This window comes from Schistocerca serialis, chromosome 4 (genome assembly GCF_023864345.2).
Source record: "Schistocerca serialis cubense isolate TAMUIC-IGC-003099 chromosome 4, iqSchSeri2.2, whole genome shotgun sequence".
NCBI classification, from domain to species: Eukaryota; Metazoa; Arthropoda; class Insecta; order Orthoptera; family Acrididae; genus Schistocerca; species Schistocerca serialis.
Window position 1 is genome coordinate 775851968 of NC_064641.1, and position 24516 is coordinate 775876483.

General features: G+C 44.2%; 1 protein-coding gene and 1 pseudogene across 2 annotated transcripts in view; one reads left to right on the forward strand and one right to left on the reverse strand.

The window, feature by feature from the left end:
• LOC126473336 (complexin) overlaps positions 1-24516 on the forward strand; it is a 710430-nt gene that overhangs the window by 291962 nt on the left and 393952 nt on the right. The gene's annotated exons all lie outside the window — the stretch shown is intronic.
• Positions 23666-23782, reverse strand: LOC126475773 (5S ribosomal RNA; annotated as a pseudogene).

The following is a 24516-nucleotide window of genomic DNA, read 5'->3' on the forward strand; positions in this document are numbered from 1 at the left end:
AGAGGAAGAAAGATTACTCAAATACATTGATACAATCCTGAATCATAATGAAAGCATTACCTTTCCAACACATCTCGTAAATTCACTCAACGTCCTCACAAAAAAATTCTAAGGAATATCGCAGATCTGGAAATATTAACAGGAAAAGAAAAGGCAAGTCATTATTCATAACATTAATTTCTCTCATTTCTGGAGACTTATTATTCAGTTTTAAAAAGCACCAATTTTCGGTGCGATTATAGTGCAATTTTACTATCAGTGACGCACAGTATCAAACATTCCAATGCTGCGGTGTGAGTTTAAAAGAGTAGTGTTTCTTGCACCATGTTCGCGTGTTGAACAACGACATAACTTATTCATCAAGAAAAACACCAAATGTAGTTTACTGTGAATAGGTCAGACGGTATGCTAACAACATGATTAATTGTATATTTTTCCCAATTCAGAAAACAAATGAAAAAAGGACCAAATGAAGAGCGTCCTTTTCAGCAAGTAGATAAGATAATTGCCGTAACTGACTCCGCAATCAATGTGAATTTTCTACTAATAATACGTTTTGTGTAGCTTAATGATTTTTATTATTTACGAGGGCCATTCGGGACGCAAGGTTTGATCGGCCCCCAAATGGAAACCACTGTGAAAATCAAAAATGATTTGTCTACATCATTTAGCTACAACTTCCAAGTCTTAGACGTTTGTCGTAGCGCTGTACCAATTTTCTAATACCCTTGTCAGAAGACAGCAGCCTGTGCTTTCCGCCAGTGATCTACGCTGGTCTACATGTCGTTTTCTGCACCAAAATTATGTCTTAGCCAGCAGTTCACGTGAGCAGAGATGGATCTGTGGGGCCTGTATTATGGGTAATCAAACACTTCCTCCGAAAGCGCTGCAGGAACATCTTTATTGCCTCTGCAGAATGCGGCCGAGAATGGTCATGAAGAACAAATTGCATGATAGTTATGTTAGGTGGACTGCATGATATCAGGAGACTCACGAGGCTCTCATACTATTTTTAGGCATTTTCACGTGTTCACTGTGCGCTTAAACTGAAAAGAGCGACGTGATGTGATCGACGGGCATACTAGAGACATTGCCCAACATATCTGTGCATATCTTCATTGAATTTTCACTGTGGTTTCCGTTTCACTTCATATCGGACCTTTCTTTCCGAATAGTCCTTGCACATTACTGCCATGTTTCGTCTAATGCAATTATCACGTCCAAAACATACAAATGTAAAACAAAGTCCAATGTAAGATCCAATAAAACGTACAGCGAGTTGGGGCGTCTACTCGCTCTGACACGGAACTTTCATTCCACAAGTTCTAAGTGTGGGATCTAACTAAGGCAATAGCCGAAACATGTCACTAATGAAATAAACAAAGCATGCGTTGTACGCTCTACAAGAAGTATCACAGGGGTAATTGTGGGGACTTGGAGAGTAATTTTATGTTAATTATTTGCTTTTCGGAAGACGGACAAAGCCGTTCATGCAAGTGCAAGCATCAGAGAGTTTATCAGTTGAACTTCGGAACCATAGTCGAATTGGTATACACCCGTTGCCGGCGCCTTTAGGATACTGGGGGATTTTTTACGTATCTGAACATAGCGTTGCACGCGGTAAAACATTCAGTTCATAGTAAATACTTTGCTTGAGCTGAGCTATAGAGATAACCCATGACCCAACTAGTACTATGAATATTTTCCGTAAGGAGGTTTTTCTGACAATTACGGTACCTGACAAAATTTGGTTAGAGTAGTTCTACCAGGCGGAACCAACTATTAAAAGATTATTATTAGTCGTATACAGGGCTCAATCAAGAGAACGTCAGTAGATGAGAAACGAGCCACTGATGCTGCAGAGCACGTGCCGACTGGCTAAAAGGCCTCAGGCATTAAATTAATTTCGGGAGCATCTACAAGCTGTCGTAAATCGAGGGAGTCAGTCGTTGCCCTTTGACAAGGGCAGAGGGAAAGTCTCGCGGGACCAGAACCGCAGCGCTAACGGCATTTCCGCATTGCGTTGTATTATCATCGTCTTCTCAACACATGTAAGAGTTACTGAAGAGTTGTATTTGTGTGGGAACAAAATTTATTGTTTCTTTAAAACCTTAAATATTTGATTTTGGACTGATTACATTACCCACATATCTATAATTCTCACCCCAGATTTGTGTGATATATACACTGAAGAGCCAAAGTAACTGGTACACCTACCAAATATCGCGAAGGGCCATCGCGAGCACGCAGAAGTGCCGCAACACGACGTGGCATGGACTCGACAAGTGTCTGAAATTGCGCTGGAGGGAATTTGACACCATAGAATCCTGCAGGGTTGTCCACGAATCCGTAAGAGTACGAGGGTGGAGATCCAGCACGTTGCAAGACAACCCAGATATGTTCAATAACGTTCATGTCTGGGTAGTTTGGTGGCCAGCGGAAGTCTTTAAACACAGAAGGGTGTTCCTGGAGTCACTCTGTAGCAATTCTTGGCGTGTGAGATGTCGCATTGTCCTGTTGGAATTGCCCAAGTCCGTCGGAATGCACAATGGGCATAAATGGATGCAGGTGATCAGACAGGATGCTTACGTACGTGTCACCTGTCAAAGTCATATCTACAGGTATCAGGGGCCCAATATCACTCCAACTGCACACGACCAACACCATTACAGAGCCTCCACCAGCTTGAACAGTCTCCTGCTGACATGCAGGGTCCATGGATTCATGAGGTTGTCTCCATACCCGTACACGTCCATTGGCTCGATATAACTTTAAACGAGACCTGACCGACCAGGTTCAAAATGGATCAAATGGCTCTGACCACTATGGGACTTAACTTCTGCGGCCATCAGTCCCCTAGAACTTAGAACTACTTAAACCTAACTAACCTAAGGACATCACACACATCCATGCCCAAGGCAGGATTCGAACCTGCGACCGTAGCGGTCGCGCGGCTCCAGACTGTAGCGCCTAGAACCGCTCGGCCACCCCAGCCGGCGTCCGACAAGGAAATATGTTTCCAGTCATCAACAATCCATTGTCAGTGTTGACAGCCCAGGTGAGGCGCAAAGCTTTGTATCTTGTAATCATGAAGGGTACGCGAATGGGCCTTCGGTTCCGAAAGCCCATATCGATGATGTTTCCTTGAATGGTTCGAACGATGACACTTGTTGATAGTCCAGCATTGAAATCAGCAGAAATTTGCGGAAGGGTTGCACTTCTGTGAGGTTGAACGATTCTCTTCAGTCGCCGTTGGTCTCGTACTAGAAGGATCTTTTTCCGGCCGCAGGCAGGAGAGTCGATGTTTTACCGGATTCCTGATATTCCCAGTACGGGAAGATTCCCACTACCTTGGAGATGCTGTGCGCCGACTATAACACCACGTTCAAACTCACATAAATGTTGATAACCTGCCATTGCAACAGCAGTAATCGTACTAACAATTGCGCCAGACACTTGTCTTATATAGACGTTGCCGGCCGCAGCGCCGTATTCTGCCTGTTTACACGTCTCTGTACTTGGAAACGCATGTTTATATCAGCTTCTTTGGCGCTTCAGTATATATAGGTCTATAATAACATTTGTGATTTAGTGTGACTGTGTGCGTGTGTGTGTGTGTGTGTGTGTGTGTGTGTGTGTGTGTGTGTGTGTGTGTGTGTGTGTTTGTTTGTGTGTGTGTGTGTGTGTGTGTGTGTATTTGTGTGAGAATCATCGGAGTACTTTATGCAAGAATTCAGGTAAATATCAAGGCATGTGTCTCCACTTCCGTGGTCAGTAGTTGAATTTTTTCTGATTGCGAATGGAATCAGTTTGCTACAGGTCGGCGTTGTTATTGTCAGAGTAGCGAACTGTTAGCCTTATTTGGCGAGTGAAAATGTGCTGCCGCCCTTATTAAAAGTGTTTCACTAATTTGATAGTGCAGCGAGTTGATCTGGGTTCCGATGATTGACAATTCCTTGCCCAGTTAGCCGTGTGATTATGTAGAAGACTGGTATCGTTTTCTTAAATAGCTCGGTTGGCGTAGACAAAGACGCGAGTTTGATTTCGTTATTAGATACTGCTTGCATAGACGGTAGAGGATTATTACAAAAAACACGAGCACTGACCAGTCTCTTCAAGATTTCCAGAGTAGTAAATAATTTTAGAAAAGTCAGTGACGGATGTAACGAACACTGACGGCCATTATAATTGAAACTGACGGACATCTACAGAAATTAGTGAAACTTTTTCCCATGAAAGGCCGATGACGATTAAAAGAAGTGATTAAATCCGCAACCAGTACACTAATATTACACACACTTCCATGAGAGCACTTTCTCTTTTCCTTTTAGAATGTAAAAATCCGAATGAGCTTCTGACTAGTGCCCCTTTAAGTATTCCCAACGAACGAAAAAATTAGTTACAAAGTGTGCCGATGTTGATATTAATATTACAAGATTGTATCTTCTTACTTTGGGAATAATACGCAACACAATTAATCGGCTAATCACAATTTTTTACTTAGAAAATTATTTCTTCGGGAGATCTGAAGATAAATATTTTCTGTCTTTCTCCTTTCTCTCTCTCGCTCTTTTTCTGTTTCTTTCTTTCTATTTTTGTTCTTCGGAACACACTAATGTTACGTGGTTCGTATCATCTTCTTCGTCCCCACATGTACGAAGAAAGGTGCCTATTACAGATAATAATGGTTTTTTAACGACTATAACTGAAGATTATAAGTACTCTGGTAGCAGATATTATGCCGAGGAACGAGAGTGGTTTTTATGGCCTGTTGGTTGGCATCGAAGACTGCTGGTTAGGAGTCCGCCGGTTCCATTCCCGACGAGCACCTAAGACTTCTACGACGCAGAAATATCTGTAACTAAACTAATTCTATGTAGCCTCGTGTTGACAAATGAAAAGCTACTTCAATAAATAATCAAGGACACCACACACAAGCCACCAAGTGATATCAGACTGAAAACGTTGCCCCAGCATTGGAACAGTTCGAAACTTTCTGTTTATTTGGTGTGCTTATCAGAATATATATTTTCTTATCGAGCGAGGTGGTGCAGTGGCTATGACAATGGACTCGCATTCGGGAGAGCGACGTTTCAAACCCGCACCCGGCCATCTACATTTAGATTTTCCGTGATTTCCGTAAGTCGCCCAGGGCTAAGGCCGGGATGGTTCTTCAGAAGTGCACGGACGATTTCATTCCCCATCCTTGACACAATCCGAGCTTGTACTCCGACCCTAATGACCTCGATGTCGACGAGACGTTAAACCCAATATCCCTTCCTTCCTATAATTCCTTTTTAATGCGGTGTGCAGCTGACAGAAGACAAAATTACTCTGCTGCAAGCAGGCATCATTGCCATTAGTCGTAATGTCTTCGACCAGTGGCACACAGAAACCATTACGACTACTGTATACGACGACCGAGTTTTTATGAAGGGCTATTCCCTGGGTCAGGAGTTTGTTTCTCCCCGTTGACACAGACAGAAGTCTTCGTGGGGTCGTTCTTTCTGTTCCGCGCACTGGCGGTTTTCTGTTTGGGGAGCGCCAGCTTTTATTAGCTCGCCAGGAGATGGCAACGTTCCCCCAGGGCAATTCTTTGCAGGAATATCATCGGTTACGAGCAGAACGAACTGCAGTGGTGACATACGCCACTTGATGCACACTGATATTACTCACACATTATGTCATCATAACCGTTTCAGAACGACATATGCCAACTTTTTACCGATCTCTATAGCCGAGGACTGCTAATTCACGTTTATGCACGACTATTTTTTGTTAGCTGAGTACCGAAAATCCACGCACGGAAACCACCGTTTGGGTGAGCTGTGGAGGATCGAGCTACAAAGGTGTTGGGACTAATTACTATCAGCACCTCCTAACATCAGAGTAGCCACCGTTGACAGAAGACATGGCATTTACAAAAGGTGGAAGAGACACAAACACACTCAGTTTTTCAAGCGCATCAAGTACTACGATTTCTGCACTGCTGCGACAGGCACAAGCCCAACGTTGAATTTTGGGGTATGCAAGTTCCGAAAGAACAGACACCATATCCGTATCAGTATATAGTTCTGGCAATACTGGCCATGACCTTCTTCTTCTGTGCGGATGCACACATATCCCCGAACTCTTACGGGACTTGGTAAGGATGTTTTCCACGAGTAATGAGTGTGTTGGGGTGGGGCACTACGAATGCAGTGTGTGGACATACAAGGTGAGAATGTAGGTCTCGCGGGAGGCATGCACGAGATCGTCCCTGCAGGCACGCTATCCACTGTGCTCTCGCTGGCTCAGATGGATAGACCGTCTGCTATGTAAGCGGGAGATCACGGGTTCAAGTCCCGGTCGGAGCACACATTTTCACCTGTCCCCCTTGATATATATCAAAGCCCGTGAGCAGCTGACGGTATTAATATAATTCTAATTTCGTTCAGATATAATTTTCTATCACTCCCACTTTTTATGTGTCAGTCTCCTAGGATTTAATAATAACAACAATAAATTAAACGAACATGTTATGTAGCCATAATAGTTCATTTACGTTAATGTGTAGTACATTATTTTATCATAACCAACAATAATAATAATTTACTCTCACTAAAAATGAATTGTGCTCTCATCATTAACAGTTTTTCACTCAGCACTACGATTAAAAAGACATATCTGCAAAGTATGGTTGTGCAAGTGTGTAAATTGGAGGAATGCTGTTTCTTTTACCCGTTTCCACCTACGGTCAAGAAAGTCAGTCTCTCTGCTATTTTTTTTTTCCATTACTGTAAGGCCTTTGGCTCTCGGCCCTGTCTTATTCAATTTTCTGTGATCTTCCAGTTCCACCTGTGGACTTACGGACCGCGTCGTATTTGTTATTCACAGCAAATATTGTCAACTTGTCAATGTGCGCCTTTACCGGGCTGAATTTCCCTCTGCAACCAGTCAGCCTGCAGGCGCCTGCATGTGGGTAGACGCTCAAGCGTCTAACGGGAAAAAGAGTTCTGTCTTAAATATACACTGACGGAAAAAAGATGGCAACACCAAAAATGAGTTGTGCGTCCTAAATTAAAGTTGGTAGGCGTATTTCTACATCTACGTCTACATCTACATCCATACTCCGCAAGCCACCTGACGGTGTGTGACGGAGGGTACTTTGAGTACCTCTATCGGTTCTCCCTTCTATTCCAGTCTCGTATTGTTCGCGGAAAGAAAGTTTGTCGGGCTGCCTCTGTGTGGGATCTAATTTCTCTGATTTTATCCTCATGGTCTCTTCGCGAGATGTACGTAGGAGGGAGCAATATACTGCTTGAGTCTTCCACTGGAGTTTATCTATATCTCCGTAACGCTATCGCGATTAATAAATGATCCTGTAACGAAGCGCGCTGCTCTCCGTTGGATCTTCTCTATCTCTTCTATCAACCCTATCTGGTACGGATCCCACACCGGTGAGCAGTATTCAAGCAGTGGGCGAACAAGTGTACTGTAACCTACTTCCTTTGTTTTCGGACTGTATTTCCTTATGATTCTTCCAATGAATCTCAGTCTGGCTTCTGCTTTACCGACGATTGATTTTATATGGTCATTCCATTTTAAATCACTCCTAATTCCTACTCCCATATAATTTATGGAATTAACTGCTTCCAGTTGCTGATCTTCTATATTGTAGCTAAATGATAAAGGATCTTTCTTTCTATGTATTCGCAACACATTACACTTGTCTACATTGAGATTCAATTGCCATTCCCTGCACCACGCGTTAATTCGTTGCAGATCTTCCTGCATTTAAGTACAATTTTCCATTGTTACAACATCTCTATATACTACAGCATCATCCGCAGAAAGCCTCAGTGAACTTCCGATGTTATCCACAAGGTCATTTATATAATTTGTGAATAGCAACGGTCCTACGACACTCCCCTGCGGCACACCTGAAATCACTCTTACTTCAGAAGACTTCTCTCCATTGAGAATGACATGCTTGCGTTCTGTTATCTAGGAACTCTTCAATCCAATCACAAAACTGGTCCGATAGTCCATATGCTCTTACTTTGTTCATTAAACGACTGTAGGGAACTGTATAAAACGCCTTGCAGAAGTCAAGAAACACGGCATCTACCTGGGAACCCGTGTCTATGGCCCTCTGAGTCTCGTAGACGAATACCGCGAGCTGGGTCTCACACCATCGTCTTTTTCGAAACCCGTGATGTCATTTCAAATTTCGCGCCAGTCACAAAAGAGTGGCGCTAGCAATACCACTATGGGGATGCAGATCAGGTTTGCTTCAAATACACGCTCTAACGTTAGTGAGGGTAAGTTACATTTCAGATTGGATGTGGTGAGTTGATATTGACGCCAAACCACCGCAATTTGCGACTTCAGTAGTGTCAAGCGAGAGCTCAATGGAAGGAAAGATGGCGATCTGCCGTGTTTTATAACGAAAGCTGGTTCTGCCTTGGTGCCAGCGATGGCCTTGTGTTGGCCAGGAGGAGGCCAGTTGAGGACCTGCAACCAATCTGACTGCGTGCACCACACACTGGATCTACACCTGGCGTGCGATTTCGTATGACGCCAGAAGCACTCTCGTGGCTATCCCACGAAAACTGACTATAAATTTGTACCTCACCGCGGTGATTCGACTGTTGTGCTGCCATTGATGAAGAGCATTCCCTAGAAACAAGCAGGTAGGCAACCACTTGACACACCGCCAGTGCCAATTGGCTACCTGCAGGCACCTGGTATTACACTACTGGCCGTTAAAATTGCTACACCACGAAGATGACGTGTTACAGACGCGAAATTTAACCGACACGAAGAAGATGCTGTGATATGCAAGTGATCAGCTTTTCAGAGCATTCACACAAGGCTGGCGCCGATGGCGACACCTACATCGCGCTGACATGAGGAAAGTTTCCAACCGATTTCTCATACACAAACAGCAGTTGACCGGCGTTGCCTGCTGAAACATTGTTGTGATGCCTTGTATAAGGAGGAGAAATGAGTACAATCACATTTCCGACTTTGATTAAGGTCGGATTGTAGCCTATCGCGATTGCGGTTTATCGTATCGCGACATTGCTGCTCGCGTTGGCCGAGATCCAATGACTGCAGAATATGGAATAGGTGGGTTCAGGAGGGTAATACTGAACGCCGTGCTGGATCCCAACGGCCTCGTATCACTAGCAGTCGAGGTGACAGGCATCTTATCCGCGTGGCTGTAACGGATCGTGCAGCCACGTCTCGATCCCTGAGTCAGCAGATGGGGACGTTTGCAAGACAATAACCATCTGCACGAACAGTTCGACGACGTTTGCAGCAGCATGGACTATCATCTCGGAGACCATGGCTGCGGTTACCATTCACGATGCAACACAGACAGGAGCTCCTGCGATGGTGTACTCAACGACGAACCTGGGTGCACGAATGGCAAAAACGTCATTTTTTCGGGTGAATCCAGGTTCTGTTTACAGCATCATGATGGTCGCATCCGTGTTTGGCGACATCGCGGTGAACGCACATTGGAAGCGTGTATTCGTCATCGCCGTACTGGCGTATCACCCGGCGTGATGGTATGGGGTGCCATTGGTTAGACGCCTTGGTCACCTCTGGTTCGCATTGACGGCACTTTGAACAGATGTGTCACGACCCGTGGGTCTACCCTTCATTCGAACCCTGAGAAACCGTACATTTCAGCAGGATAATGCACGACCTCATGTTGCAGGTCCTGTACGGGCCTTTCTGGATACAGTAAATGTTCGACTGCTGCCCTGGCCAGTACATTCTTCAGATCTCTCACCAATTGAAAACGTCTGGACAATAGTGGCCGAGCAACTGGCTCGTCACAATACGCCAGTCACTACTCTTGATGAACTGTGATATCGTGTTCAAGCTGCATGGGCAGCTGTACCTGTACACGCCATCCAAGCTCTGTTTGACTCAATTCCCAGGCGTATCAAGGCCCTTGTTACGGCCAGAAGTGGTTGTTCTGGGTACTGATATCTGTGCACCCAAATTGCTTGAAAATGTAATCACATGTCAGTTCTAGTATAATATATTTGTCCAATGAATATCCGTTTATCATCTGCATTTCTTCTTGGTGTAGCAATTTTAATTACCAGTAGTGTACTACTAAGATTTTCTCTGTAAGAGCAGATTTTTAAAATTCTCAATAAATGGGAGCGGGTGCCACCGAGGTTTTTGCCCGACTCGGGAGTCTTAGATGGACCCTTTGTCGTTCTATTCACGCATGTGTCAATGTCAGACACCTCTGGACCACAGGAGGGCGTGAAACAGGGGCATGGAATAAGCAGAAGAACTATTTGCTGCTTCAGGTCTTGTTCAGATTTCGTCTAATGGTTTTGACCGGTCCCTAGTGGTTCCTTCCTGTATACCAGAGCAAAAACTGTGGTCGTGCTGCACTCCAAAGGGGTGTGATCACATTCAATGGGGTTGTCCTTAGAGAAGGGTTTAAGCGTCAGGGAGATGTCTGCAGTATCTAAGGTTGTCGAGAACGTCTTCTTGTTGCAAACTGTCGTTTGCGACCGCGAAATGTGTAGAAATCAACGTCTCAAGGAGGCCCTTTACGCCATCCCCTGAGGCGTCTTCATGTCGATTCTGAGCGGCGGAGTGATTCTTATGTTTTCCTCGCCACTAAGTTCAAGGCAGGGTCTCATGGTTCTGAGGTCCATTACAGAGCCGTCAAATGAAATGCTGAATCGGGAGTAACAGGGGCTGTGACGAACGTCGCATCATGTCCCACCCATTTCCACGGCGGCTTTGGTAGAACTGTAGTAGCTATGGGACATCGTTAACCCACTTTACACATGAACTTCTAAGCTTTGGCCTTTCTTTTCGGATGTGACGACACTTTGCTGGGAGAAACGTCGTCGTGTCCAAGGGTGACGTCGCAGAGCTCCACGTTTTGTACCATTGCAAAAAAAAAGGTTTAAATGGCTCTGAGCACTATGGGACTTAACATCGGAGGTCATCAGTCCCCTAGAACTTAGAACTACTTAAACCTAACTAACCTAAGGACGTCACACACATCCTTGCCTGAGGCAGGATTCGAACCTGCGACGGCAGCGGTCGCGCGGTTCCAGACTGAAGCGCCTAGAAACGCTCGGCCACAGCGGCCTGCTGTACCATTGCAGAGATAGGTTGTGGGCACCTTTGAGCCAAATTTTCAACATATGCGTCGCAATGGCAGACAATTAAGGGGTTTCGAATTATTGATCCTTTAATTCTGTTGCGCACTGTATAATTAGACCTTTGTCGTATATACGTGCGAAAAACAACTTTTCTTCCTTTGACGAAGGTCGATTTGAATCCGCTGCAAAAAAAAAAAAAAAAAAAAAAAGGTTCAAATGGCTCTGAGCACTATGGGACTCAACTGCTGAGGTCATTAGTCCCCTAGAACTTAGAACTAGTTAAACCTAACTAACCTAAGGACATCACAAACACCCATGCCCGAGGCAGGATTCAAACCTGCGACCGTAGCGGTCTTGCGGTTCCAGACTGCAGCGCCTTGAACCGCAAGGCCACTTCGGCCGGCTAATCCGCTGCAAAAACATTTAAGCACCGTTACAGTTACTAACAAAATTACAAATCGGACAAGTAAGTGTAATATATAAGTTTCGATCTTACAATTAGTGCAGAACGTAAACGTCAGCCTCATACCAACGTCACGTGACTATTTCAGTTTGCTGTCTCCATAGCTGTTGCTACTCCGCAGCTTTGACCGTTGAAGATACACATTGTGGTTTTGAAAACAACTGTAAATTAAGGCTATATTTCAGACTGTTTGGCAAAGATCATGTCCTCCTGTGTAGCCTTCGAAGAATGCTATATTTTAAGGCCGTAACCGCAAATCAATATTCCGCAGCGAGCGGGGTAAATTGGTGGTGGCCCGTGCCAGGCATCGTTTATCGCGCGCGCATGCATGCATTCATGAACTGCCTGCTCTGAATGCGTCCCGTCAGAAGAAAATGCCGACTTTCGCCGGCGCTTTGAGCATTTCCATTGCAAATATAAGAGTGCCAGGCACGATGACCGGCAGGAGTCTCGAAAGTGGAAGCTGACTGCCAGTGATACGGAATGCGTACCGCATCATCAGACTTAGTTGAGAACAGCAATTTTAATTTAAAACAAGGAGACATCATTGAGAAAACAAACATGCAGCCGTAATAGGCGACGTGTCTGGAAATCATATACCGTACCGACATGAATTAAGCTGTTAGTCGTAATCTGAGTAGGAAGTAACGTTTCATGTTACGGCTGAGTCTTTTTTGAATTGTATTTTATTGCACTTTATTAGTAACATTAACAGATTCTAAGTTTATTTTGTTTTCAGATGATATGTGTATGAGGATAAACAGGGAATCAACTATGGGGTGTTGATGGTGCCGCGCGGGATTAGCCGAGCGGTCTTAGGCGCTGCAGTCATGGACTGTGCGGCTGGTACCGGTGGAGGTTCGAGTCCTCCATCGGGCATGAGTGTGTGTGTTTGTCCTTAGGATAATTTAGGTTAAGTAGTGCGTAATCTTAGGGACTGATGACCGTGGCAGTTAAGTCCCATAAGATTTCACACACATTTGAACATTTTGCTGATGGTATTTTCAGAGACATTAATAAATGCGTTGTTATTTGAATTGGTAAACTCACGGTATACTGTTCAGAATATCATTCTGATTTCCTCGCAGCATGTAAAGAGGAATATAACAACGGTCATTTGGAAAATATTGAAGCTTTTAATTTTTAGAACCCCAATTATATAACAAACTAGACTGGGAAGTACATATTGAATTACAGTTCAAACGTCTACACAAATCTTTATTTTCAAAGTAAATGTTGTCACGTGTTGATGACATAAAAATAAAAATGCTGACATGTTTAGCTTTCTTCCATTGTTTAATATCTTACAGTATCATATTTTGCGGTAAACTGTCAAGTTTTTCCATTATAAATCGTGTCATGCGTTCTATTTGTTGTCTGACTAACAGTGCGCTTCGTAAAAGCTTGTTCATGGAACTGAATATGCTAATACCTTAATAAAGAAAAGTTTCTGTTATTCAGAGACACATTTTCGATAAATTCCCAGCTACTACTAAAAATTTAGCTGCATAAATGAAAAATAGTTACAATGTGCTTCAAAGATTCTTAGATAGCAAACTCCATTGACGAATTTAACTGATGTACACATTAACAATATTGCACAATGCGATTTGTATGTAATATTTGAGTTGCGAGCGTGGTATCGATATCAGTAACCTTGCAGCACCCATGTCCGGTTGCAGTAGTCCAAACGCCATCGTATATCCCTTTCAAGCATAATAAATGGTTCTATCACTAACAGTTTGTTCACTGGCTTATACGTAACAGGTATATACAGCGAGTATCGTAACAGTGGTGAACAATGAAATTTTGTCTTAAAAGATTTTTCTTGTGTATTTTTGGTGCTGCTTCCAGGTAAAATACGTAAAATGGTTAGGCAAAAGCAGTTTTGACGTACATTGAAAATTTATGCGAGATGACGGTATGTAAAATGTAGCTATGTGATCATTGTAATAACGCCAGTATTGTTTCGCGGTCTTCTGCAGTGTTACCTGCTACATAATAGTGTTTTATTTCATAGTCTGTAATGCAGTTGCATTCCTGTGGGATAGTCTTGGGAAGGCGAAAACTGGACTCAGAAAATCTGGCCAAGTAGAACATCTAATATCGGAGCGAAAAGCATACTATTCAATACTTTGTTTAAAAAAAATAAAAAAAAAACAAAGAATCCTCAGCCTTCATTTTATACAACACCTGAAATTATTAAACAGTTTATTAAAGCCCTACCACAGCATGACGACGCTTTCACTTTCAACTACGTGACAAGTAGGTTTTCGAGGCTATCAGAAGTCGTACTGAAAGGAGTTTCCTTAGAACTTTACATTCGGAAATGTTTTAAGATAAAATTAAAGACTTTGAAAGATTAGCTTGGGTATCCTTTACAAAAGTTACCAACAAGTTTCTCGGTAACTATAAAGCCCATACGTACGAGCATGCAGAAAGAAATACGCTGTATACCTGCGAAGTATTGCGTGCTTCAATAAGCTTGAAGCTGTTCTACTTGGACTCTGATGTTAGCTACGCTCCAGAAAATCTAGGTGAGGGAGAAATTTCCCTCAAGAAATAAAAGAAACGTATCGGAGCTATCAGGGCGATGGTGTAGCGGCATAATAACTGACAATTTCTACGTGCTGTGCAGGGAGTGTCCTCAGGCAGTCCACGAAAGAAAAATTTCGAACGTATTTTTGAGGATAAAAGAACAAACATTAAGGTTTGTTAATACTGAAGAATATAATATTTCGTTATGATGTTAAAAGCGTACTTTAATGAAGTTTTTTTGAATATATGTGATTAGTATCAATTTTCTGAATCTTCATCATCATTGTATGAAAGAGCCTTACGTCACAGATAGAAATCCTTGACGTTTCTCAATTTAGTATATCCAAAAATATTAGGATCACCTGAAATAATTTTAAAAATTTGCAGTCTATAAATTTGTAGAGCTGTATAATTAATAACAGAAACTGAAACGGTTGCAAGTATAAGACAGCAAAAGGAAAAATATTCTAGGAAACATATATAGCCCCAATTTTAGAGGCACTTAATTAAAAATTATCATTTAAAAAATGTTTCAAATAACTAGAATCATATATTGTAGCGAAGGCAATCGTAGCTCGTAACCAAAGAGCATTGTCTCGTAAATATCTTGTTGTGGACCTATGTTTACTTCAACGTTTTTGCTTCTGCTGTTGTACGTAGGGTGATTCAGCTGTCGCTATCGACAAGTTTTATGCAATCCACATCACTTCCAAAAACCATTTTCATATTCTCTTGTTCGTTACGTGCGTACTGTTAGTCCTTTAGAAAAAATGAAGAGGACTTTTTTTAGGAAATTTACTGTTGTTAAATTTTATACTGTATGTTTTCGCTGGAAGCCACAGTTCTTGAGTTATTCAAGAAAAACGCGTTTGAAAGCCACTTTTGTACATTTTTCTAGCGAAATTCGAGAACTACGGCCTCTAGCAGAAATATATCCCTGTACAAAATTTAACTACATTAAATTTCGTACTAAAATGACATGTTAATTTTGTGCGTATGACTAATAGTTTGTGCATAGTGTACAAGAGGATATGACAATCTTGTGCGTAGAACCCGTGAGTAGAGCCAGCTGAATAACCATGCTAATAATTATAATATTCCCTATGCACCTTACATTGTCATCTGCTGTTCGTCCATGAATTGCACGCATCCGCAAAGGCGAAGTGGAATCAGAAGTTTTGCGTATGACTAATAGTTTGTGCATACTGTACAAGAAGATATGAAAATCTTGCGCTTAAAACCTGTGGGTAGGGCCAGCTGAATCACCATGCTATTAATTATACACTACTGGCCATTAAAATTGCTACACCAAGAAGAAATGCAGATAATAAACGGGTATTCATTGGACAAATATATTGCACTAGAACTGACATGTGATTACATTTTCAAGCAATTTGGGTGCACAGATATCGGTACCCAGAACAACCACCTCTGGCCGTAATAACGGCCTTGATACGCCTGGGAATTGAGCCAAACAGAGCTTGGATGGCGTGTACAGGTACAGCTGCCCATGCAGCTTCAACACGATATCACAGTTCATCAAGAGTAGTGACTGGCGTATTGTGACGAGCTAGATGCTCGGCCACTATTGACCAGACGTTTTCAATTGGTGAGAGATCTGAAGAATGTACTGGTCAGGGCAGCAGAACATTTCCTGTATCCAGAAAGGCCGGTACAGGACCTGCAACATGCGGTCCTGCATTATTCTGCTGAAATGTAGGATTTCGCAGGGATCGAATGAAGGGTAGAGCCACGGATCGTAACGTATCTGAAATGTAACGTCCACTGTTCAAAGTGCCGTCAATGCAAACAAGAGGTGACCGAGACGTGTAACCAATCGTACCCCATACCATCACGCCGGGTGATACGCCAGTATGGCGATGACGAATACACGCTTCCAATGTGCGTTCACCGCGATGTCGCCAAACTCGGATGCAACCAACATGATGCTGTAAACAGAACCTGGATTCATCCGAAAAAATGGCGTTTGCCATTGGTGCACCCAGGTTCGTCGTTGAGTACACCATCGCAGGCGCTCCTGACTGTGATGCATCGTCAATGGTAACCGCAGCCATGGTCTCCGTGATGATAGTCCATGCTGCTGGAAACGTCGTCGAACTGTTCGTGCAGATGGTTGTTGTCTTGCAAACGTCCCCATCTGTTGACTCAGGGATCGAGACGTGGCTGCACGATCCGTTACAGCCATGCAGGTAAGATGCCTGTCATCTCGACTGCTAGTGATACGAGGCCGTTGGGATCCAGCACGGCGTTCCGTATTACCCTCTTGAACCCACCGATTCCATATTCTGCTTACAGTCATTGGATCTCGACCAACGCGAGCAGAAATGTCGCGATACTATAAACCGCAATCGCGATGAGGTACAATCCGACCTTTACCAGAGTCGGAAACGTGATGGTACGCATTTCTCCTCTTTACACGCGGCATCATAACAACGTTTCACCAGGCAACGTCGGTCAAATGGTGTTTGTGTATGAGTAATCGGTTGGAAACTTTCCTCATGTCAGCACATTGTAGGTGTCGCCACCGGCGCCAACCTTGTGTGAATGCTATGAAAAGCATTCCTGTGGGATAAATTTGGCGTCTGTAGCACAACTTCGTGGTGTAGCAATTTTAATGGGCAGCAGTGTAATATTCCCTATGCACCTTACGTTGTCATCTGCTGTTCGTCAATGAATTGCACGTATCCGCAAAGGCGAAGTGGAATCAGGAGTTGCTTAATAAGAGCAACCCTAACTTATCAACTCATGTACGTTCCTTCACAATGCTAGGGCTTGAACCAATAACTATTCACTAGACAGCAACTACGGTCTGATATGTAGTAATTCAGCAATTATTAGAATCCATTCTAAGGACAATCTAGGTCGAGGGAAAACGACGGAGGGCTACGTCTCGAACTAACAACTAGCCATGAGACTTCAAATTCGGTCATGAATGTAGTAATTCGGCTTTTATTAGAATACATTGTACGGATAACCTAGTTCGATAGAAAGGCGGCGGAGGCACAAGCCCACAAGCGACGCCGAGGTAGTCCCGCCTGAAAGGCGCCATTGTTACCCCTCCGCCAGCGACGGCAGGCAGCGATAAAGTTGGTGCCGGTAATAATTCAATTTGCGCGCGGGATCTGCGAACCGCAAACAGGCGGCCGCCGCGGACCAAGTTTGCAAAGGCTGCGGCTACGGCAGCGGCGGGGTTTCGGTGTTTGCCGTGCCGGCGTAAGCGCGGCCGCGTAATCCCGCGGAAGGTGCGCGCGCATGAATATTCAGCGACGGCTGTCACTCGGCTCGCCGAGGCGTCGCTCTTCCGATCGCTGACGGCGGGTCCGCTGTCGAATCGGCTTCGGGGATTATAGCGCCTCCGTCGCTTGACCAACTACTGCGCAACTGCCACGCTAGCTTCCCGTCTTACGCCGTGACAAGCTGACATCAGACTAAGCACTAGAGCTTGTTTCTATGCGTCAAACCTGTCGCCTTAAGAGTTCTGTCGCGTATCACATGACTGCAATCAATGTACGAGAAACTGATCTATTACCAACTTCTAGTGACAATCCTATTTCTATTTCAATTTAAACTACACTGGATCTTGTTGCTCTCCGTGTTACTCAGATAAACAATGCTAAGGAAGAACGCCACTATCCACAAATGCTCGGTGGTTATAATTAAACTGACAGTGTTCCGCGTGCTGCAGCGCGGGATCCATATATCACAGGATGCTGAAACATCCTACACTGAAGAGCTAAAGAAACTGGTAAACCTGCCTAATATCCTGTGCCCCCCCTCCTTCCCGAGCACGCAGAAGTGCTCCAGCATGACGTGGCATGGACTCGACTAATGTCTGTAGTAGTTCTCGAGGGAACTGAAACCATGAATCCTGCAGGGCTGTCCACAAATCCATGAGAGTACGAGCGGGTGGAGATCTCTTCTGAACAGCACATTGCAAGGCATCCTATATATGCTCAATAATGTTCATGTCTTGGGAGTATAGTGGCCAGCGGAAGTGATTAAACTCAGAAGAATGTTCCTGGAGCCACTCTGTAGCAATTCTGGACTTGTGGGGTGTCGCATTGCCCTGATGAAATTTCCCAAGTCCGTCGGAATGCACAATGGACGTGAATGGATCAGACAGGATGCTTACGTACTTGTCATCTGTCAGAGTGGTATCTAGACGAGTCGGGGGCCTCGTATCACTCCAACTACACGTGTCCCACACCATTACACACCTTCCACCAGCTTGAAGAGTCCCCTGCTGACATGCAGGATCCATTGGGTCATGAAGTTGTCTTCATATCCGAACACGTCTATCCGCTCCATATATTTTGAAACGACACTCGTCCGACCAGGCAACACGTTTCCAGTCATGAATAGCCCAATGTTTAGCACACTGGACTCGCATTCGGGAGGACGACGGTTCAATCCCGCGTCCGGCAATCCTGATTTAGGGTTTCCGTGATTTCCTTAAATCGCTCCAGGCAAATGCCCGGATGGTTCCTTTGAAAGGGCACGGCCGACTTCCTTCCCTAATCCGATGAGACCGATGACCTCGCTGTTTCGTCTCTTCCCCCAAACGATCCAACCCATAGCCCAATGTCGGTGTTGACGGGCCTTGGCGAGGCCTAAAGCTTTGTGTCGTGCTGTCATCAAGGGTACACGACTGGACCTTCGACTATGAAAGCCCATTTCGATGATGTTTCGTTGAATGGTTCGCACGCTGACACTTGTTGAAAGCCCAGCATTGAAATCTGCAGCATTTTGCGGAAGGGCTGCACTTCTGTTACGTTGTACGATTCTGTTCAGTCGTCGTTGGTCCCGTTCTTGTAGGATCTCTTCCCGGCCGCAGCGATGTCGGAGATTTGATGTTTTACCGGGTTACTCATATTAAAGATAGACTCGTGAAATGGTCGTTAGCGAAAATCCCCGCTTCATCGCTACTTTGGAGACTCTGTGTCCCACTGCTCGGGCAGCGACAATTACAACACGTTCAAACTCACTTAAATCTTGATAACCTGCCATTGTAGAAGCAGTAACCGATCTTACAACTGCGCCAGACACTTGTTGCCTCCTACAATATAGGCGTTGCCGAACGCAGCGCCGTATTCTGCCTGGTTGCATACCTGTGTATTTGAATAAGAACGCCTACACAGTTTTTTTGGCGTTTCAGTGTATGTATGCTGTTTAATCGGTGCATTGGGGGTGTATGCTGAAAGCCGGCCGGAGTGGCAGAGCGGTTCTAGGCGCTTCCGTCTGGAGCCGCGCGACCGCTACAGTCGCAGGTTCGAATCCTGCCTCGGGCATGGATGTGTGTGATGTCCTTAGGTAAGTTAGGTTTAAGTAGTTCTAAGTTCTAGGGGACTGATAACCTAGGAAGTTAAGTCCCATAGTGCTCAGAGCCATTTGAACAATTTTGTGTGCTGAAAGAATAATAGCCGCCCTTTTTGTCTCCAGGTGAAAACATGGAACTTTAAGCAGTCAGAATGTGGTGTGGGTACAGGAAAACGGAAGGAACGATCAAACAAATTACAACGATTGTTCTGGCACTTTTATTGGGATATAGTTTTAAGTTACAACATGTGTTCAGTATGCTCTTCCGCCTCAGCAACATGCTGTAACCACACAGCATGCTCAATACTGGTTCACAACGTACCCGGTGTAATTGTATTCCGTCCTTCAGATAGTCCGGATACGTCCCTGACAGAAATGATTTTTCAGACATCCCCATAACCAGAAATAAATTGGATCTGGAAGCCTCACATTTTGTAACTGCCTAGAGATGATGCGGTCATTACCAGGTTTCTTAAGGAAAATCTTTCACTGAGCGAGCGACCTGTGGTGTCTCTCCATCGTAGTGGTGTGGACACAGTTGTGTTCTTGCGATGCTGGAATCACGTTTAGATGCTTATAACTTGCAGATGTCACTGTACACCTAACATGCGCTTGGGGTGTCTTCTCATCGAAGACAAATGGACCAGTAGTGAAGGAGTTTGTGAAACCACACCACACAGTCGCATAAGCTGAGTGCAGTGGATATTTTTACACAAAATGTGATGGAGCAGAACCTCATTTGTGACAGTTCTGCGCATTCACGACACCGTGCAGAGTAAAATGTGTCTCTTCCGTCCTAAGCATACACCCCGCCACATGTCATCCATTTCCATGGGCGCCAAAAAGCAAAAGGCAAAATTATAGCGTTGTAGTCTATCGTGGGGCTTCGTTTGGTGCGCATTTTGAATCATGCAGGGATATTAATCTAAAATGCGCAGCATTTTTTAAAGTGTTGACCAGGGGAGAGATGATTCCTGCGAATCAGCTCAGCGTCGGCTGCAGAATGTCAGACATGTCCTGCACGGTCGGCTGTGGCTACAGAATCTTCATCAACAACTGTTGTGGGAACGGCCGCCTTCCTCTCTCTGCTGCTCCAGCTAATTCACCAGTTCCTTCAAATATCTTGATCATCTTCTTCAGCCCATTTATTGACATGGGGCCTCTTCAGAGCTGTTTCAGTCTGCGATATTCTAGCAACGGAGCGCTGCTGTTGCCGCCGTACTGATAAAATAATTTTAGCAGCTTTTACTCTCAATAGCCGTTGCGTTTCGTATGAAAAACTGCAACTTTCTTAACGCTTTACAACAACTGTCATTGCACAAAAGAGATCAACATGCGTCACTAAGCGGTGACCAGAATGCTGACGTCATAGCAGGAAACATTTCACGTTCTTACTGATTACAGTGCCATATTTTCACCTGGTGACGGAAAGCGGAACATTTTTTTTCCAGCGTACTCTATGAGCGCACCGATTAATGAACATACATACAACGTTTCAGCGTCCTGTGATGTATGGAGGCTGCACTGCAGCATTCGGAACAGCTTCAGTTTATTTATAATCTCACAGTATCTTTGAGAAGCTTTATTTTACTTCTGTGATCGGTTTCAGGGCCTGCAGTTTTATTATAGTATTGGAAACATTGGCAGTTTTGTGTCTCGTTTTGGTTCTAGAGCATTTCTGTCAGAAAGCATAAAATGTTAATGTGTAAGCAGCATGCTCATATTACACGATCAAGTGTGGCACATAACGGTTTTACAGTATTCTTTATCACTGCTGCAGCTTCAGATGTGTGCTTTATACGGTGCTGCAGATGTCCTGAAGAGTACTGTGAAACACTTGTGTTTCACAGTTGTATATTATGTGACGATTTTGATTCTGTAATTAAAAAGTAGTGTATCACAATGGCCCAAACCAATAATAGACGTAAAATAAAGCGTCTTAGCATTATTTATGGCCTGCTGCGTTCTATCTCAATGACTGTTTGGCCTCAATCCCATTTATGATGGAATTTCATGATTATTATTTTATTGATATTCGTCCTTTTTTTCTTTTTCTTCTGGGTTTTCTTTTTTCTTTTGGTTTTTTTATTCCATTTTGGCTATTAGAGACAATGTTAGGTGACAGTTGCGCATTACCGGAAGCCTTCTTTTAAGCCGAAAATCTTGATATTCTGTTTTTGATAAGCTGTCTTCTTTGTTCTGTCCGTCCCCTGCTCATTTTCTGTTAATCATGAAAGCCTTTCCAGCGGTCGAACTCTGACCTACAGTTTACGCGCTCTGAGATATTCAGCGACATAATCGGGCCTGTTGACGATCCTTTCTCACTTCCCTGAACCATTTGGACGAAACTTTAGGCCTGCCGTCAAGCATATTGAAAATTTATTTTCTCAGCATCTTCTCATCCATGCTACAAATAGACGTTCGTAAAACGTTAGTCTTCTTTTCCTCACTGACTTAATTAACGTTGATTTTCTTTCTGCAGTTCTTTCCTTCCTCGTAACCTATACCGCCCATCCACGAACTTTGGATCCATTATCTTTCGGAGGACATCGCTAGAAATTTTCGGCATTTTATAGTCCTGACATTCGTGGCATTCGGAGGCACTCACTAGCATGCACATACTGTTCTAATCTCAGCGTGTGTCATTTTAGCTCGTCTTGTGATGGCATTCTCTTGTATGAAGCATGGTGTCCTGCGGAAAGCAATGGTCATGTGTCTCGCCCATTGTTGTTGGCATCCATTTCGCTAGTTTCAGTTGTACTATTTCTCCGAGATGTTTAAAGGTGGCTGCTCTTTCTGTTTTACAGTGCACTCTTATTAGGTTATGACGGCAGTCTTATTATTTTTTTGTTGCTTTTTTCCATATATTTTGTTTTTCAAAGGAAATTGTGAGTTCCCTTTTATCTTCCAAACCATACGTCGTTGAGCAGTCCTTTTGTGTCCAGTTCTCCTCCTCATTTTTGGACAATCTTCTCCAAAATACAATCGAAGAGAGCCTTTCTTGTCATTAATAACAAATAACTTACAGTAAGTTAGTTACAAATGTGATACACGTGGATACGACCCTGCTACTTGTAAGTCCATCCGATGCCTAACTACTAACAAACTAGATAGCTCAAACTTTGAACATTTCGTATGATTCAGGGAATCTGACTAACGCTGAAATTATCTGCAGTCGCGAGAAACAGGACGCGTCATCTCAGCAGAACCCGTGTTTTGTGCTGCAACGATACAATACCGTTGACGCTGCCTCTGCTGCTCCCATGCATCGCACGTTAGACCGGCTATGTCGGGAGGGAAGCCGCCACAATTTATCGTCGCGGGCCGCGGGCGTCCCGTAATCCCGGCATGCACCGCGCCGCGCCGCCCCGGGCGGCTGGCTGGCTCCTCGCTCACAGAACGCGACGGCCGCATTAATTTGTCAACTTCCGCGAATAATTAATCAAAAAGGCCCTCCCTGACGACCGTCCATTTTCACTGCAAAGTCCTCGCGTCTGATTAATGTAACGGAAATGTTTGAGGTAAAAAGAGGCGGACGAGAAGTTATAAATTAGGACGCTGGGTGATGGCGCTCCACCAAGCCTTCTTCATCTCCGTCTTCAAGCCACCCAATGGACTGCGAGCTTTCCGCGCATTTCTCTTACTTACGATTCCTAAAAGGGCTTTTTTCCCCTCCGTAATTGGCAAGAAATGAGACGAACGTTTTTAGATACCCCTCATTTGAAGGTAAAGAAGAAAATCTCTCTTGCTGAACAACAAAAGTTTCTCAGGGACACAACATATATCAGAGCAGCAACATTATGCTTCATCACTTATAAACGTGTAATTTATTTTTTAAAGTTTCTTTCTGTTTCCTGTATTTTTCTGATCGTTCTTCATAATTATAGTTCAATGCAGACGGGCATTTTGTCTTTAACACGTTAAATTAACTCTTCAGTCTCATTTTAAATTAATCTTCCTCAATTTCAGCACCCCAGTACCACAATATGCACTCCGTCCTCAGGCCACGAGTGGCCAACCGGGGCCATCCGACCGTCGTGTCATCCTCAGAGGAGGATGCGGATAGGAGGGGCGTGGGGTCAGCACACCGCTCTCCCGGTCGTTACCATGGTATTCTTGACCGAAGCCGCTACTATTCGGTCGAGTAGCTCCTCAGTTGGCATCACGAGGCTGAGTGAACCCCGAAAAATGGCAACAGCGCATGGCGGCTGGATGGTCACCCATCCAAGTGCCGGCCACGCCCAACAGCGCTTAACTTCGGTGATCTCACGGGAACCGGTGTATCCACTGCGGCAAGGCCGTTGTCACCACAATATTAATAAGCTAAATTATAGCTAGGTTGGCGTCTGCAACCAGGTGGTAATCCAGAGTTCATTTCTGGGCGGGTCAGAGGTTATTAGTTTTTCACCTTCCTACGATTTTGCTGCGCTGGGTAGCCGCGCGGTCTAGGACGCCTTGTCACGATTGGCGCGGCTCCTCCCATCGGAAGTTATTCTTCTCCCTTGGGCATGGGTGTGTGTGTTGTCCTTAGCGTAAATGATTTAAATGGTGTGTAAGCCTAGGGATCTATGAACTCAGCAGTTTGGTCCCATAGTACCTTACCACAAATTTCCAAATTTCCTACGATTTTAATAATAACTAACGACCTGTCCTGGCTTCACAATAAGTATCTACGGCCAGACCACTTGTCTGGCTTAGCGGCAATAAACTGAATAGACAAACGTTCCTCGTGAATCAGATGATCAGTGAAAACAGCACGAATATCTTTGTAGTAGTTCTTCAGATTAGCCTTCATCTACATCTGCATCTACATTCATGCTCCACAAACCACCATACGGCGCATGGCGTAGGATACCTTGTACCAATTGTGGTCATTTTTTTCCTAATCCACTCGCAAACCGAGCAAGGAAAAAACCACTGTCTAAAAGCCTCCATACCAGCCGTAATTTCTCCCATCTTATTTTCATGGTCCTTACGCGAAATGTACTTTGTCAGGATTAAAATCGGTCTGCACTCGGCCTCAAGTGCGATTTCTCTAAA